Source organism: Miscanthus floridulus, chromosome 2 (genome assembly GCF_019320115.1).
Source record: "Miscanthus floridulus cultivar M001 chromosome 2, ASM1932011v1, whole genome shotgun sequence".
Lineage (NCBI taxonomy): Eukaryota > Viridiplantae > Streptophyta > Magnoliopsida > Poales > Poaceae > Miscanthus > Miscanthus floridulus.
Genome location: NC_089581.1, coordinates 160,040,320 through 160,054,868, shown reverse-complemented (window position 1 = coordinate 160,054,868; position 14,549 = coordinate 160,040,320).

Below are 14,549 nucleotides of genomic sequence, written 5' to 3'. Positions count from 1 at the left end.
TTGATCATTGATATCACACAGGCCGGAATCAATTTTAAGTTGAACTGATTGTTAGTGTGACCTTTTGTATGGATAAAATAATAATAGTCTCGGAAGATTAGCTAGATAAAGATACTAGTGGCGGGTAATGCTAGCGGCTAGCACTAATAGCTACTTAGCTAGCTATAAAAGTACTAGTGCAGGCCTGCGCACAACAGAGTGAAGAAGAAGCACGCAAGCGTTACCATCAAGTCACATGGAACTTGGATTGCTCCATGCATGGCCGGTGTCGGTCCGATCCGGCTGCCAATGTGTATGTGCGGAGAGAAAGATGATATTATAATATAAAGCAGGCGAAAACGCATGGACAGAGATGCCCGAGGCCCTCAACGTTCAAAGAGAGTCAGCCAAAAGCAAAATAGGAGAGAGAGAGAGAGAGAGAGAGAGAGAGAGAGAGAGAGAGAGAGAGAGATCAGAGAGAGAGAGAGAGAGAGAGAGAGAGAGAGGGTGCTCATTGCATATTTCTCGTGTTGCACACTTGCACGTACGCACATTATTCAGTTTAATTTGCATGCATAAGTTATAAGCTTGGCGAAATGATGATATCGGTACGCTAGTTCTTGAAGTCGTCGGCAAGGCAAGCACCTGGATGTAGCTAGATCCATGCAAAGTGCATGCATGAGCAGCCCTGCGTACGTTACCGTTTGTCATTGCACCAATTGGCAGCGCAGGCCTTCCTATCAGCAGGGTTGTACCGGTGTCGGACGTCGCGCAAAATCCGTCACTTGAAGCACGCACGATCGATCCGATCGAAAATTAAAGGCTCTGCATGCTATACAGATTAGCTAGCAGCTAGCTAGCTTGGTCGAGACGACACCATCATCTATCCATGCACCTGTACGTGCTTCGGTCCGTGCATGCTTGCGGTAGCATGCACCGCTCGCATCCGCATGCATATGCATGTGGGATGCTGATCGGGCTGGCCGGCCGGGCCGGGGGAATAAGACGGTGGCGGGTGGCGTACAAACGCAACGGAACGCGAGGTCGACCCCTCCGCTGCCCCGGCCGTGCCCGGCGACAAGGGGATGCGCCCCGCGCCCGCCCGACGCGCCTCCCTCCCCCTGTACGTGGAAAGCAACCAAGTGTTGTTGTAGGAGCAGCCATCGTCATCGTCCCACTCCGATCCCACGTGCATGCCGGCTCGATCGGGCCGCATGCATGTAGATTAGAGGACAGGCCGGACAGGGACAGACAGACAGATCGATCGCGACGGTACGTACACCTGCTTGCACTGACGTCCTACTGTGCTTTTCGTGGATAGGAACGACCGTGGAGCCGATCGACGCGCATCGCACATGCACACTGCCGATTTTGATCGACCGGCGACTCTAGAGCCGGATCGAGAGAGACGTGTACGACGGACACTGTAGCTACGCATGCATCTGTCAGGGGAGCCTCGCATGCAGTACGATCTCGCCGCCATGGCGCCATAGCTGCATTCCACCTCGGCGTACATCGTCGTATAGACATGTATATAGTAATAATACGACTTGTGCGAGCTATCGAGAGAATAGTGGCCATGTGGTACGGTGGCCAGGCGTTAACAGTCTCGGCCTAGCTCGATCGATCGCCAAGTTGCACACTTGCACTAGAAACACCGTAACTGCACAACTAACGAATGGCCGGGGATGGATCGTTCGTTGTCACGGCACACAGTACAGGGGGCCGGCCGGGACGACGCATCATTGCGCACGAGACAGACCAAAGGTGTACAAACAAAAAGCGTCCATGGAGGCCAACAGCACGAGTCACACCCAACCGGAGAAGGGTTTGGATGCAGGGGCTTGTCAGCTAGTAGCCACAGCCGTGAGGCAGCAGGGGGTGAGCGATAGGGACAAACTCAGTTTGTACCGCCCAGAGCGCGCTCCTTCGGGGAGCCGGGTGCCAAGTCGCCTTATCCTCGCCCCTCCAATCCCCGGACATGGCTAATCCGAATCATTGAGCCGCCCTGGAGCTCAACAGAGGACATCACCCCGCTTGCAAAGCCTATGTGTGGGAATAGTATGCAAACACGCCATGTGGAATTAATTGGCATTTGTGTATGGTCGTCATGTATGTGACACGCGGCTCCCTGCTACCAAAACAATTTTCTATGGAAACTCTACTACGCGACGGGTCATGCGATTGGGGAGCACGTGACCCGTCGCCCTCCTCGCGCTCCCCTCCTCCCCGTGTGTAGGATCTTTGGCTGGAGGAGGGTGAATAGGCCTGTAACAATTCAACTCAAACCAAAGTCAAATTCACCCATGGCACTGTCGCTCCGTGAGCGCGGCACTGCCGCACCTGTAGGAGAGATTAATTCACAGTTTAAAATCTACCCAAACGAAATTTAGATCGAGTAAATTCCTTAGCTCCCTGCAGGGTAGTAGATCACAGATCGACAGCTAAAAATGATAGAAACACCACACATAAGTAGATCGACCTCAATCCTAGAAATCACCTCAATCACAATATGTCATGCAAGTAATATAAATCAAGCACAAGTGACACAATGATTTATCCTGTGGTTTGTCTCGCCACCGAGGCTTGCCTACCTCCACGTTGTTGAAGTTAGCCACTAAGGTTTAGAGCTTTCCAGCCCTTCCTCGTTCTCAAGTCAAGAGACTTAACTCTTGAGATGAGGGGTGGGTTTACTAGCTTCAAGAGATAGTTACAAACCTCCCGGGGCTGCCACAAACTTGGCAAGTTCGTTGGGTGACGCGCCAGCTGGCGAGGAGCCAAGCTCCAAGAGTAACAAACACAACTGCCGACTAAAACGTGAACCAAGTGCTCTTTAGAGTTTGGGATCAATAGAGCTGCTCTCTATTCAAGTTTGGGACCCTTTTTCCCTCAAGGATTGATGGAAAAATCAATAGATTTGCTTGGGGACTTGAGGTCAACAATGGAGTGAGAGAGCTCTTGCTCTGTTTTTAGCGTGTTGAAGTGAAGAAGAAGAGAGCAGGTTGGTTGGTTGCCATTGGGAAGGAAAGGGAAGGGTATATATACCCTTAGCCCCCAACGGACACTTTAAAACGTAGATAGCCATTGGAGAGAAAAGAAAAATATATATATACCCCTAGCCCTCAATAGACACTGCACCCAAGAGGTCGGGCGAGACGAAGCCGCGACCAACGGATCGGGCGAGCCGGAGCCCGCGACCAGAGGGTCGGGCGAGCCGGAGCCGACGACTAGAGGGTCGGGCGAACCGGTGAAAGGTCCTTGTTTGGTTTTGATAATTGAGTGACAACTTAGGTGGACTAATTGTGTTTATGTGAGATACACAGGTGATTAGTCCACAGGTACATGTGTGTGAGCAACATATGCCATGAAGGTGAAAATGGCCTGGAGATGTTGCAAAGCTCACACATGTGATGATGAAGGAGCTTAAATGCACATGAGACATGACATTGAGTCATGTGATCAAGGTGGAGAAGATCAAGACAAGACTTGGCTTGATGGACCGGTTGCAAGCGTGAAGGGCAAGTCGAAGGCTTTGGAGTGATGGACCACGTGGCGGTGAAGCTTGAGCAAGACTTGGCGCCGATGGACGATGACAACGGTGAAGAGCAAGTAGAGTCAAGATCGATGAACCAATATGATCATGTGATGATATGAAGTGGATCATATCATTGTTGATCGTGTTGGTGCATGTGTTGCATCGACATTGAAGGAGATGGAATGGAATGCGCAAGGCAAAGGTATAACCTAGGGCATTTCATTTCACCGGTCATAGGTGTGTAGAGAAGTTTATGACCGGGTTTAAAATAGATGGCCGTACTATCAAGAGGGGCAAACTTGTTTGCATATCGGTCATCTAGTGCCACTCGAGTGATCTAACTTTGCATTGTCGCTAGGATCGAGTGGCATGGCAAGTTGAGTGGCTAACATCCTTTGGGAAATGATTGTGAAAATACTAACACATATACACATGGTGGTGTACACTTGGTGGTGTTGGCACATTTACAAAGGCAGTGGTGTTTGCAGGGTTGAGATGGGTTTGGGTCCCTCTCTCCCTCCCGCCTTGCAAGCTCGGCGGGATTTGGCGCTTTCGGGAAAATAGAATGTCTATTTTCTATTGCGCCGGATGCAAATTCTTGTGGTTAGCACACTTGAGCAAGGGTGAAGAGAATGGAGGAGATGCTAGCGTCGGTCAAGTGATCGGACGCTGGATCCAAAAGCACCAGACGCTGACTGCCTGCGTCTGGTCGCACTGACGTAGAGTGTAGCAGTAGCTAGAGAGTGATCGGACGCTGGTGCTGCGTCCGATCGCGTTCGACCGGACGCGTCCGGTCATGCTTGGGAGCTTACTGGAAATGACCGGACGCTGAGGGTCCAGTATCCGGTCAGTTGAAGCTGGAGCGTCCGGTCAGGTCAAGTGACCGTTGGAATCGGGACACGTGGTCGTCTGCGAGCGACCGGACGCTGAGGTCCAGCATCCGGTCAACACGACCGGAGCGTCTGGTCGGCCCGACCGTTGCCCAGTGAAGGGGTAACGGCTAGTTTAGCCCTTGGGGCTATAAATAGAAGTGGCCTTCGGGCATGGCTGGTGCTGAGCACCTCAAGGGACTTAGTGTACATGCTTGTGAGTGCTTGGGAGCCCTCCATCACACATATACTTGATAGTGATCATTCGATTGTGTGAGTGAGCGATTCTAGTGCGATTGCATCATGAGGTTGCATCGAGTGGCACTAGGTGATCGAGTTGCAAGCCGGTGGTGCTTGTTACTCTTGGAGGTTGCCACCTCCTAGACGGCTTGGTGGTGGTCTCCGTCGAAGCGCGCAAGAAGCTTGTGCGGCGCTCCGGAGAAGTGCTTGTGAGGGGCATTGTGCTCACCCCGCGGGAGCCGCGAAGAGCAACTCTAGTAAAGCGTGTCATTGAGCTACCCTCACTCAAGGGGTAGGTTCTTGCGGTGCCCGATGTGCGGGCTTAGCGGGTGATGCTAATTAGCCACCGAACCACCAAGTGAGCGGTCGACACAACGGGGACTAGCGTGTTGGCAAACACGTGAACCTCGGGAGAAAAATCATCGTGTCAACCTTGTTCTTCCCGTTGGTTTGCATCCCCATTACACAAGCTTGCCATTACTTTTATACATATTAAGCTTGTGTAGTTGCTCTTGTAATTAGATAGCTTGTGTAGCTTGCTAATTACCTTCTTGCTTGTGTAGCATAGAAGTAGCTCCCTTGCGTGGCTAATTTGGTTTTAGTAACCTTGTTAGTCACATTGCTTAGTTTGTGTAGCTAAGTATTTGCGCTCTCTAATTAGGCATTGGTTGCCTTGTTATTGAGCATTGCTAGTGAGCATCGTTAGCTTTGTGCTTTTGCTTACTAGCATGTGTAGGAGCTCCCTTGTTGCTTAAAGTACTAGTGGCATAGGTTTGTGTAACCTTGCTCCTAGAATTGTTTAGGAGAGCTCTAACTACCCTGGCACCTTTGTTGCATAATTGTTATCTTTGCAAGGTGCTAGTGAACATATATAATGGGGTATAGTCTTGGCTAGACCGATAGTTTTAATTCCGCACTTGTATCGGTTAGCCGACGCGATTAAGTTTTAGAAAAGACTATTCACCCCCCCCCCTCTAGTCGCCATCTCGACCCTTCAACCGGAGCCCACGACCTTGGGGTCGGGCGAGACAGAGCCCACGACCAAAGGGTTGAGCGAACCGGAGCCCGCGATGGGCTCCTTAGTTTTGTGTAGCATCCTCGAATATAAATTTTTTGCTTGTCATCTCGATAAATCTCATTAGTTCTCTAATTGCGTGGTCATTATCACCAAAACCCACAATTAGGGGTTGATTGCACTTTCAATCTTCTCCTTTTTGATGATTGATGATAACCCAATTAGAGCTTTACAAAAGATATAAAATAAATACTGAGATTTTTGAACCATGGGTGTAGAGCCTCCCCCTAAGTATATGAATAGAGAATTAAATTCTCAAATTGGCATAAGAAGCCAAGATTCATATTTTTTTGAAAGTTATGGGGCTCCCCCTACATCCATGCTCCTGTGGGGTGCTGCATACTATGTTAGGTATGTAAAACGTGATGCAAATGATAGTTTATGTAGACATGTGCTTGCTGCTGTGCGGCAGTGCTGCACCTAACTATACGAGCAAGACAAGTGAAAGCTCTAGTTTGGTTTTGGTAAATTGATGAAACCCTAAGTGCTAACCTAGTTTATCAAGTGATCATGAGATAGGTAGCACATTCCAAGTGGTAAAGCAAATGAAGATCATGACATGATGATGGTGATGCCATGGTGATGATCAAGTGCTTAGACTTGAAAAGAAGAAAGAGAAAAATAAAAGGCTCAAGGCAAAGGTATAAATGGTAGGAGCTATTTTGTTTTGGTGATCAAGACTCTTAGAGAGTGTGATCACATTTAAGTTCGATAGCCGTACTATTAAGAGGGGTGAAACTCATATCGAAATGCGGTTATCAAAGTGCCACTAGATACTCTAATTCATTGCATATGCATTTAGGATCTAGTGGAGTGCTAACACTCTTGAAAATGTTTTGTGAAAATATGCTAACACATGTGCACAAGGTGATACACTTGGTGGTTGGCACATTTGAGCAAGGGTTAGAAACTTCACCGGCGCCCTAGACAGAAAAGACAGAGGTCACTGTAAGTGACCGGACGCTGGTCTCGGTTGGACCAGCGCGTCCGGTCAATGGCAGCAGAGGGCGCGCATCGTTGGTCATTGACCGGACACTGATAGGGTGCATCCAGTCTTGTTAATGTGGCAGTGGATAGAGGAGTCACCAAGTGACCGGATGCTAGGTGTGTCCAGTCGAGCATGACCAGACGCGTCCGGTCGTGAAAAGTAGTCTCTGAATGCTTACTGGAAACGACCGGACACTAGGGTTCTACGTCCGGTCATCACTTGACTGTTGAGATCGGGCGATCAACATTTGAAGAGAGGGGACATGTGGCACGCATCGCGTGACCGGACGCTGAGGTCCAGCGTCTGGTCACCCCGTGTTGTGCCCAGTGAAAGGGTACAATGGCTCTATTTCATGGGGGCTTCTGTTTAAGCCCCATGACTGGCTCAAGCTCACTCTCTTGGCCATTTGCAATGACATAACAACTTTGTGAGCTTAGCCAAAGCCCTCCCACTCATCTCCATCATTGATTCATCATCTTTATGAGATTGGGAGAGAATCCAAGTGCATTGCTTGAGTGTTTGCATCTAGAGGCACTTGGTGTTCATGTTTTGCTACAGGATTCACTTGTTACTCTTGGTGGTTGCCATCACCTAGATGGCTTGAAGCAGCGAGAATCGTTGAGCGGAGGGTGGTGATTGTCTCCGGCTCCGATAGTGGTGGTTGTGAGGGGTTCTTGACCTTTCCCCGGTGGAGAGCCAAAAGATACTCTAGTGAATTGCTCGTGGCTTGTGTGATCCTTATCTTGTGTTGGTTGTGCGGCACCCTATTGAGGGTTTGGCGTGTGATGCCAATTAGCGCGTGAACCTCCAAGTGAGTGAATCACCATAATGAGGAGTAGCTTGCCGGCAAGCAAGTGAACCTCGGTAAAAAATCATTGTGTTCATCATTTGATTCTGAGGTGATTGGTCTTCATTGGTATTCATTCTTGTGATTGTTTAGCTCCTTCCTTGACATGGCGGTATAACCTTCTTGCTCACTCTCTTTACTTTACCGCAAACTAGTTGTCAAGCTCTTTAGTGTAGCTAGTTGTGAGAGCTTGTTAGTTTGGTTAGTGTGGCTCTTTAGTTAGCCTTTGAGAGCACACTAACTTAGTGTAGTGTTATAGCTATTGTGTGGATAGAAACTATATAAACTAGAATTGTGGTAGGTGGCTTGCTTTTTAGTAGGCTAGCACAACACTTGCTTCGCCTCATAATTGTCTAACCGGTTTGTTAAGTGTTGTTGTAGAAATTTTTAATAGGCTACTCACCCCCCCTCTAGCCATTAGGACCTTTCAACAGGGTCAAGCACCACACAGTTAGCTCAGATAAGAAAGATATGCAACCTAGCACAATAAGATGACTTCTAATCCACACAATGATACATGTCCATATCCGATACACAAAGAGTCAAATAGTAGCATTATTTCATAATTTAGAGTTTTGAGCGACTCTCAAACTCCACCTAGCGAAGACTAACACTCATTGAATGGGACATGAAGCGTAGCTGCTATGAAAAGTTATTGACCCCTCTAATTTTCTCTTCCTTTGGCATAAAGCACCAAAAAGGGAGGAAAAGAAGAAAGATCAACACCTACTCATCATCTCCCTGGATGTCCATCCAATCAATATCATCATCTAAATCTATGTCAGAGAGACTCGGAAGGTCATACTATGGAGGAGGTGGAATAGGAGGAAGTGGTGGAAGGTCTTGTCCACGCTGCTGATGCTGCTCAAGCCGTGACTCATATGCTCTGTCAGCTGCATAGGTGCACTTGCCAAAGATTGCCTTCAACCACTTGCCAAACTTCTTTATCTTGCATCCTCTATGAGACCTAGAGTGGGAAGACTCAGGGTTGTCTACATGAGTATGAGAGCTCCCTGCTCCTTGAGTAGCTACAGCTGGCTGGGTCTTCTCAATTTTGTAGATGGTGTGTTTCCCATCCTTCGGAAAATAAAATCCAGTGATCCTCTCAATCATGAACATGAGGTAAGGGGCATATGGCAACCCCCCTCCTCCCATCCTCCACTGCAAATCTTAACTCAGTCCACATGAATCTAGGGACATTGAACCTATCCCCACCTAGAGCAAATCTAGCCAACATATTTCTCACAAAACCATTAATATCTGAGGCTGCTCCATCCTTTGGGTTGATGGTGTTCCTGATGAGGTTGTTGAGGATGTAATAGAAGCTATGTAGACCACTCCTCTTGCCATCTACAATCCCTCTATCTCTCCATATGTAACTGATGTCACGGAACTCAGCTCGAGGCTCATCATGAATGTAAGTGTAACATTTGTGCTCCTCCCCAAAGCCAAGAATCCAGCTGAAAGTAACAAAGTTGACTCGGTAGTGCTGACCATCAGTCATCCAGTGAATCTCATCAGAGGTCTGGTCATAGAAGTATGTGGCATAAAACTATGCAAGGACCTCCTCATTCCAGTTATACTAGAAACCCATGATGTCTAAAAGCTAGAATCTATCACAAATTTTGATTACCTTGTTAAACTCAGGCTCTTCCTTCTCCTGCATCTCATCCCAATCAATATACTGCATCTTGATGATCTTGGTTTTCTTGGATGCAAGAATGCTAGTGGCATAAAAGTTAGAATGAAACTCATTCCAGAATCTATAATCAATGCCCAAATCCTTGCGCACTGCATAGGGATTGATCCTCCTTGCCTCTTCCACCAGCCTCCAACTCTTGGAATAGTTAACAACCGCATGCTGGTGGGAGTCAGCTGGAGGTCTCATGATGATCTCACCCTCAAAATCTCTTATGTATCTGCCATCAAACTCAGAGAGATGTTGTGGAGTGTCAGGAATGGCATCAGTGGTACGACCTACCATCTCTAGCCTCTCCTCATCTTCAATGTGTTGCACGCTCCTCCCCCCTATCACCAAGTCCCCTTAGAGCTGCACTACTTCCTGCTGCTGTTGACCTCCCTCGACCACGATGAAGTAGATCCTTGTCTCTTGGCTCATTCATCTTTCTTTTCCCCTTTCAGTCATTATCTCCGTGCTTCATCTTCTCAATCAAGGAATAGAGAGGAGAGGGAAGAAACTACTGGGGCCAGGGGCAGTAGCAGCCATTAGCGATGTTGAGGGAGTGCTAGCAGCTGCCACGACACTGCCAGAGATCGGCAACGCATGGCCAAGCGATGGCGATGATGTGGGTGCAAGAGGAGAGAGGCGCAAGCGTTGACATCGGGGAAAAGAGAGAGGGGGAAAGAAGTCACTGTGGAACTGAGGATAAGAGGAAGAATAAATGGGCCCCACAGTAAAACCGTTTGGGCCGAATCTTAATTGAGATTCAAAGTGTGGCACTGCCACACTCCCCAAAATAGTGGGAGTTAGCTATAATCTATATGATTCTCTCTATATAAGATATGGACACATATCACCTATATACCATGACCAAAAACAAATAATCGATATAGACCATGATCATGATACATAAGTTGCCTTTTAGAGATTATTTTCATACACAATATGAAAATTTTCAACTGTTTTGCCTAGATACTAGTTTATCAAGCAGAGGCATGCTGAAATTCAAACCACGTTATAAGAATAAAGTATATTTAGCTCACTACGCAAAGCACAAAACCTTGACTCATCAAGATTCTTAGTGAAGATATTGGCTGGTTGTTTTTCAGTGCTCATATGGCGAATTTTGATATCTCCTTTGGCTTCGTGGTCTCTCAAGAAATGATGTCGAATGTCTATGTGCTTAGTTCTTGAGTGGCTTACAGGATTGTTGGCAAGCTTAAAGGCACTCTCATTATCACATAATAATGGGATTTTGGTAAAATAACATCCAAAATCACGAAGAGTTTGCCTCATCCAAAGTAGTTGGGCATAATAGGCACCGGCCGCAATGTACTCAACCTCGACAGTGGAAAGGGCTACACAATTTTGCTTTTTAGAACTCCAAGACACTAGGGACCGTCCAAGGAATTGACATGTCCCCGAAGTGCTTTTTTGATTTACCTTGCAACCGGCGTAATCGGAATCCAAATACCCAAGTAGATCAAACTTAGAGCCCTTAGGATACCACAAACCAAGATTAGGAGTGTGTACTAAATATCTCAAGATTCTCTTAACGGCCACCAAGTGACACTCTTTCAGGTTGGCTTGAAATCTAGCACATATGCACACACTAAGCATAATATCGGGCCTAGATGCGCACAAATAAAGTAGAGAGCCGATCATGGAACGATATACCTTGGTATTCATGGCTTTCCCTTCAATGTTGAGATCAAGATGTCCATTGGTTGGCATGGGAGTTTTGATAGGCTTGGCATTCACCATGTCAAACTTCTTGAGCATATCATGGGTGTACTTCGTTTGACTAATAAAAGTTCCATCCTTCACTTGCTTGATTTGAAATCCGAGGAAGAACTTCAACTCACCCATCATGGACATCTCAAATCTCTTTGTCATAATCCTACTAAATTCCTCACAAAAAGTATGATTAGTACTACCAAATATTATGTTATCGACATATATTTGGTACACAAATATATCTTTACCAACTTTATGAGTAAAAAGGGTAGGGTCAGCTTTGCCTATTTTAAAGCCTTATTTAAGCAAGAATTCCTTAAGGCATTCATACCATGCTCTTGGTGCTTGCTTAAGCCCATAGAGCACCTTTTGGAGTTTGTAGACGTGGTTGGGGAACTTGGGATCTTCAAAACCCGGTGGTTGCTCAACATAGACAAGTTCTTGAATGGGGCCATTGAGGAATGAACTCTTCACGTCCATTTCATATAGCTTAAAATTGTGATGAGCGGCATAGGCTAGAAGCATTCAGATTGCTTCAAGTCTTGCCACCGATGCATATGTTTCCTCAAAGTCCAAGCCCTCTACTTGCCTTATTTCTTGTCACCACGCCATTCTCATCTTGCTTGTTGCGGAAGACCCACTTGGTGCCAGTGATATTGGTGTTGGGTCTCTCCACCATGGTCCACACTTGATTTCTTTCAAAATTGTTGAGCTCATCTTGCATAGCCATCACCCAATCTAGATCACCAAGTGCTTGCTCAACCTTAAGAGGTTCCAAAGAGAAAACAAACGAGTAATATTAGCAAAAGTTTGCTAAATGTGAACAAGTTGTTACCCCCTTTCGAAGACTCCTAAGGATATTGTCAATGGGATGATCCCATTGTATTGTTTGCCTTAGCCTTGGATGATCAATGGCCTCTTGTCCATCTTCTAGATCTTCATTATCTTCTTGCTCGAATATGGGTTGTAGGTTCTATCCTTGAATTGGAGTTGGACTTACTGCTGCTATCAGAGGGAGTGTGACACTGCCGCTCTTATGTGCGGCACTGCCGCTCTGCTGATTTGCAGTAAGGGTCAGCTCCCCCTCAGCATCAGGTACGTCAGCAGAAATTGGTGTAGCAGCAACTAGAGGAACCACCACTTTAGTGACTTCATCTTCTTGTGGTCTAATATCACCAATAGCCAATTGCTTGATTGCTTCACATGGTGGATCCTCCTTTACTACAACACTTGAATTAACTGCTATTTCAACTCTCCCGGAGGTTTTGTTGAAAACACGACAGGCATGCTCATTTGATCCATAACCAAGAAGAAAAACCTTCAACTTTAGGTGCAAACTTAGAGATTTTGGGTTTCTTGTTAAGTATGAAACACTTGCGCCCAAACACTCTAAAGTAAGACACCTTAGGTTTGTTACTGGTTAGAAGCTCATATGAAGTTTTCTTCAACTTCTTGTGTAGGTAGAGGCGGTTGATGGCATGGCAAGCGGTGTTGACGATGTCACACCAAAAGATGTTTGGTGTCTTGTACTCATCTAGCATTGTCCTTGCCATGTCAATGAGTGAATGGTTCTTTCTCTCTACTACACCATTTTGTTGAGGGGTGTATGGAGTTGAAAACTCATGCTTGATGCCCTCTTCATCAAGAAAATCCTCAACTTGGGTGTTCTTGAATTCGGTCCCATTGTCGCTTCTTATTTTCTTGATGGGGAGACCGAACTCTTTTTGAGCTCTTCTAACAAAAGTCTTCACTTTGTCTCTAACTTGACACTTATCAAACAAGAAAAATACCCAAGTGAAATAGAAATAATCATCAACAATAACAAGACCATATTTGTTACTCTCGATACTTAGGTAGGCGACCGGTCCAAAGAGATCCATGTGTATGAGCTCCAATGGTTGCATCATGGTCATGATGCTCTTTGGTGGGTGAGGTATGCCAACTTACTTTCCGGCTTGACAAGCGCTACATATCCTATCTTTCTCAAAGTGAACATTTGTTAGCCCAAAGATGTGTTCGTCCTTTTGAAGTTTGGCCAAGTTTCTCATCCCAACATGGGCTAGTCAGGGATGCCAAAGCCACCCCATGCTAGATTTTGCCACTAAACAAGTCTCAAGATTAACTTTACTTTTGTTGAAATCAACTAGGTAAAGCTTGTCCTTTAAATGACTCGTAAAGACAATAGAGAAATCCTCCCTTCTAAAGACTTCCACACCCTTATCCGTAAAGAGACAATTGAAGCCCATCTCACACAATTGAGAAACAGACAACAAATTATAACTCAATGAATCAACATGTAATACATTTGAAATTGAATGCTCAAGGGTTATAGCAACTTTACCGAGATCAATCACGTCCCCCTTTGAATTGTCTCCGAAGACAATATTTTCATTTGAGTGCGTCATCGGGGGATATGATGAGAACATACTCCTTTCTCCGGTCATATGATTTGTACATCCACTATCAAGCACCTAACTTGACCCATCGGAGGAGTATGCCTGCAAAACAGATTTAGTTATTTGATTTAGGTCCCCAATTTGACTTGGGGCCTTGCATGTTAGTCACAAGAAATTTAGGAACCCAAATTATAGTATTCCTATTTGTGTTGGCTTCCTTTCCAATATATTTGGCAACCACTTGTTCACTAATGTTGTTCCTTAAAACAAAACACGAAGTTAAGCTTTGTCAAGATGGTTGAAACTTTGGTTGGTAGGCATACTTGTTCATAGTACCCCATACTGAATCCTTTGGCTTTTTCTGAACCTGTTTCTACTGGGACACCTTCTTCTTGAGCTTAGTTTAATTAGGAGCAGAATTGGTAGCCTTCCCATTTTTGTGGGGAGCGGCACAGCCGGTCTTCACTACGGCACTGCCGCTGTCTGTGTAGGCTAATCTGTACCAACTCTTTCCGTCCTCTCAAACTTAACACACTCATAGCCATTTATGATCTTTCTTCCATTTGTCTTGGCTCCTGTAATGTGCCCAAGCCCATGCTTGATTAAGGGGTGTCTCCCTTACTTGAATTATGGGACTTTTGAATCATTTGCCTTCTTGTCACTTACTTGAGCCTTACCACTCAAGCAGCCCTTGCCAATGATCTCATTGAGTCTAGCAATTTATTTTCTTATTGCCTCCATGTTTGCAAGGTTAGTGGAATAAGCATTCAAATCAATATTATAACATTTTCCACAACCTTGACTTGTGGAGGTAGTAGAGGCATCCTTTGCCTTAGAGGGATGTGAGTTACTATCCCAAAGAGTGTTATATTGCAGCTCAAGTTCTTTGTGCTTTTCATCTAAGTCACAATATTTTTTCTTGAGAGCAATATTTTCTTTTTTTGTGATAGCATGGTCCCCTTGTTCTTTGGCCAAGGCCTTGCGCAAGGATTCCACCTCACTTCTCTTTAATGCAAGAGCTTCCTTGCTAGCATTGTAGAGATCCACTTGTTGGATAAGAGTTTCCTCTCTAGATTCTAGCTCGGTTTGGATACTCTCTAAGTCCTTCATTAGCTTAGTAATGAATAATTTGGTCTTTCTATCCAAATTTTTTAGTTATCATGTTTATTTATTCATCACTAGATTCATCGTCACTAGAGCTA